Source organism: Delphinus delphis, chromosome 5, assembly GCF_949987515.2.
Source record: "Delphinus delphis chromosome 5, mDelDel1.2, whole genome shotgun sequence".
In the NCBI taxonomy this organism is placed as follows: domain Eukaryota; kingdom Metazoa; phylum Chordata; class Mammalia; order Artiodactyla; family Delphinidae; genus Delphinus; species Delphinus delphis.
In genome coordinates this window covers 113,396,426-113,400,902 of record NC_082687.1, presented here as the reverse complement: position 1 = coordinate 113,400,902, position 4,477 = coordinate 113,396,426, and the positions used below count along the sequence as shown (strand labels likewise).

Genomic DNA, 4,477 nt, shown 5'->3' with positions numbered 1-4,477 from the left:
AGAAGAACTGATTCAAATCAGTGTACACGTAAAAGAGCCCCAAGGAGGAAGAGAGTGGTGTGGGGAAAAGTGGTCTAAGTTCTGGTGTTGGCGGTGATGCTGGCCTTTTTCGATGGCAGAGACTTGCCTTTAAACGGAGGCAACAGGATCGACTTGTCAGTTTTGACTGCAGCAACATTTCGGGGCTCCCCAGTTCCCTCTCTGGATCCCCAGTTCAGTCCCCCCTTTCCCTGAAGAACTCAGAGAGGAAGGGCAGGGTCTATGTCACGGACACTGCTACCTGCTCGATGAAGCTGGCCAGATTTATGTCCAGTTCTGAAAGGCCCGCACACGCATGAGTGCTCAGGGTGATGTGGGCCTTGTCGTAAACGTTAAACCATTCAGGATGGTGGTCCAGTTTCTCAGCCTGCAGGGCCACTCTCATCACGAAGCCAATAGCCCTACGGAAGTCTTTGAAATGGAACTGCTGGAAGGTGACATCCTGGCCTTCCGGCTCGTTCCACCCCATGGCCCGCAGGTCTGACAGCAGCCGGTACTTCTCCTCAGCACTTAGCCTGTGGGCTTTGCCAGCCGTGCTGTGTGCAGCGTGGACGCTGGCCGCAGCAGGTGGCAGCGGAGGAGACGAGCGTGTCCTATAGTTCCATATTTCTAAGAGATACTTACCATCTAAATTTTTATAATAACTGAGAGAATAAAATGAAAGGTTCATACCATATCATTAGAAGGCTCTTGGGTGGGATGCTTTTTTTTTTTGTAACTCTCAACCTTTTGTTTTTTTTCAATTAATTTTTATTGGAGTATAGTTGATTTACAATGTTGTGTTAGTTTCAGGTGTACAGCAAAGTGAATTAGTTATACATATACATATATCCCTCTCTTTTAGATTCTTTTCCCATATAAGTCATTTACAGAGTATTGAGTAGAGTTCCCTGTGCTAAACAGTAGGTTCTTATTATCTATTTTATATATAGCAGTCTGCATATGTCAATCCCAGTCTCCTAATTTATCCCTCCCTGGGTGGGATGCTTAATAAAGAACAAGATAGGCAAGGAAAAACGCTTAAAGCTAATAATTCAGAGTATGAGATAATGGGGTTAGGGTTAGTGTCTACTGGTTTCACACATTTTACAAGTTTGTTTAAAGCTAGTAAGAGAGAAAATGGGGAATTACCAAAAAAAATTGAATGACAGGCACAACGGTGGATGGCCCTGAGAATAATTAGAAGCTTGAAAGATTTCTGGAATAGTACATCTGACCTTGACTATAAAAGAAATAAAAGAAAATGAAATGCTAGTGGAGTTTGGACTTAACACATTTATCAGCTGCCTGAGGTTTTAGTTACAGAAATCTGTTTGTTTTACATAAAAATAATAATAACTAATAAATATCGGTCATTCTACTGATAAGCACTTGCTAAGTACTCCTTTTATCCTCTCCGCCATCCTATAAGGTATATATCCTTTTTATCAGCATTTTACCAATAAGGAAACTGACACACAAGAAGGTTAAATCATTTGCTCAAAGTAAATGGTAAAGTGCGTTTTGAGGCCAAGGAGTCTGATTCCAAATCAGAGTTGAACTCTTATCCATTAAGCTATAATACATTGACTAAAAATTATCTTAAAGTACATCCAAAAAGAGTTCTTTCAAAACTCAACAGTGTTAAAACTGGTATAGATGATCTTATTTACAAAGCAGAAATAGAGACACAGATGTAGAGAACAAATGCACGATACCAAGGGGGAAGGGGGGGCATGAATTGGGAGACTGGGCCTGACACATATACACTATTGATACCATGTATAAAATAGATAACTAATGAGAACCTACTGTACAGCACAGGGAACTCTACTCAATGCTCTGTGGTGACCTAAATGGGAAGCAAACCCAAAAAAGAGGGGATATATGTATACGTAGAGCTGATTCACTTTGCTCTACAGTAGAAACTAACACAACATTGTAAAGCAACTATACTCTAATAAAAACTGAAAACAAATTCTAAACCAAAAAAAAAGTAAAACCTCAACAGTGTTTTTAAAAGCGATGTTCTTGGAATGATGTGAAGCATGTGGAAGTTATTGTACTTCATCCCCAAGGTGTCTGCCAGTTCTTCCTGTTGTTGCTAATAAGCATCTGTTGTCCTAATCTGCTAAAGGGGAGGCAGGGTTTGCTCTGGAGACAGCCATCTTCCCCTCCACCCACTTCCATCCTGTGGGCTGCAGCGGTCCTCTTGGGATGCTCGCGCCCTCCAGCCTGAAAGCTCTCCCTACCCTAGTAAGGGCAAGCCAGATGAGGCCCAACTGGATGGGCATCTCTACACAGAAAAATGAAGTGGACGGTATCTCTGTGTTTGTTCACGTTCCCTAAGACTCTGACACGGAACTTATCATGCTCACACAGACGAAGATGTTACTCTCTCTGATGTCAGAGATTTAGGTCCCTGGCAGGCAACTCAAATCTCAGAATGGGGTTAAGACTCAGACTGCCCCAATTATCCATTCACCACTTCTTTTTTTTTTTTTTTTAGCTCTGTAGCAACACATATATGGTTTTCTTTTGACAAAGGATAGACAAAGTATCAGGAGAAATATCTAATCATTACTAGAAACTTGTTGAGAATAAACTCACAAATAAAGCACATTTTAAAATTTACCCACTCACCATAACGTGATAAAACGCTCCTTTAAAATTCTATGACTTTATGCCAGCATATCTTGGCAGTGCTTTCATGTACATCATATTCACAAAATCACAGAATTATACAACTGAAAGGCTCTTACACACTCTAGTCCTGTCCCTGATTCGGAGAGACTAAACAGCTGATGATGTAAAGGCCTCCCAGTTCCAATTTCCATGTCCTTTCCATTATACCTCATTGTCTTGGAATTCTCACAACTCAAAAAGGTAAATAGTGACAAGAGTTAACACAGAGTCTCAGACGACTTGAATCGTCAGATGGCACTGTGGCATTTTTTAAAACATAGTACTCTCTCTCATATATCAATAACCTGTTATCCATCACATAACTTCTTACAGTGAGACTTCCCAACTCATGTAACTTCAGTGAATACCCTTTTAGAAGCCACCCGTGAGAACTTCACAGTTTAGATTTGATTATAGTCAGTTTTACATGTCTTTGTATCACATTATATGTCCTATCTTACCAAACTTCTATCTTACAGATACTGACAATATCTACTATTTTATGTAAACCTCCCCTTAGTGATTTGGTGTCCAGTTTTATGAAATCACTTTTTTAATAAATCACTTTTCCTTGGACAAGCCATGTCTCCCTAAGCCTTTTTGTTGGTTGTTTCTGAATTTAATCTGTGAAACACCCTTCCATTTTCTTCCCAAGGAGGCATCTATCACATTCCCCTATGCCCAGCGTGGTACCTGAATGTGTACCTTAGAATCAGACACTTGCCTAAATATACATCTTAAAAAGAAAGCCATAAATAAGTAATTGTTTTGGCCACTTTGGCAACTGCCTATTTCAACATGATCCAAATTCAGTATTCTCACAGACTTACCGAAAGAACAGAACCCTTTCTCTTGAACAACAGGATCCTTTCTCTCGCTAGAGCTTCAGGAGGATGTTTCAGAGATTAATAGGGTTCCTGCATCCCTGCAATTTGCTTGAATTAGATTAACATAGTGATAACATGAAATACCAGCCCCACCTTAAGTAAGTTACTTCGCTTTCCGAGCAGATCCAAACGCATGCTTAGATGAAGTCAGAGCCCATGTGGTTGGGCTTAAAAGATAAGGCAAAGGACTCTCTCTCTAGGATGTGTCTTCACCAGCTTGTACTTCTGTCTGAAATCTAACCTCTAACTTCGATTATTTTGAGTGAAGCAATAGATCTGTGCTCATCACGTTTGCCTTTAGAATATGTGATAGCAAATGATGCAGTCATTAAAATTAGCTATCTTTTGTCACTCCTTTTCCAATATAATAATTAAAACTAGCCTCCAACAGGTTGACATAGTACAAGTGGGGATAAATGAGAACTATGATGAGAGCCTGGGGTTTCTGGGTATAAAGTATGATGGAGGAGTGAAAAAAATAAGTGGGAAATGGAAAATTGTCAGACAATTCTCAGTTTGAAACTTTGCTTAGGACTAGCTGCGTTTCCCAAGGTTTCTAGAACATCTTGGAGTACAACCAAGACATAGGTGTTCCCCGCAGAACCTGAAACTTGGCTATGGGCACGTCCTTGGGCAAACAATATGGGTCTCCAGTCAGGAAGATCCTGAATTTTCAAAATTCATGCCAGACCAGGAAAAACTTCCCTCTTGCCCTTTTGCCAGGGACTCAGTCCAAAGAAGCTGTAACATGGTTTTCTTCTAAAAAGATTATTAAAAGAAATATGTGCAGTTAAGATACTGTGGGTTCTTATAGACTTCACACTGCTCACATACGTAGTTCAAATGAGCGGGCCAAAAGAACATCTCTCAACAGAAGGAAAATGTTC

The 4,477-nt window shown here is 40.3% G+C and overlaps 1 pseudogene; it reads right to left on the bottom strand.

The window, feature by feature from the left end:
* Window positions 1–259: 259 nt before the first annotated feature.
* On the bottom strand, window positions 260–709 carry LOC132425573 (pterin-4-alpha-carbinolamine dehydratase pseudogene; annotated as a pseudogene).
* Between the last annotated feature and the right edge of the window lie 3,768 nt (window positions 710–4,477).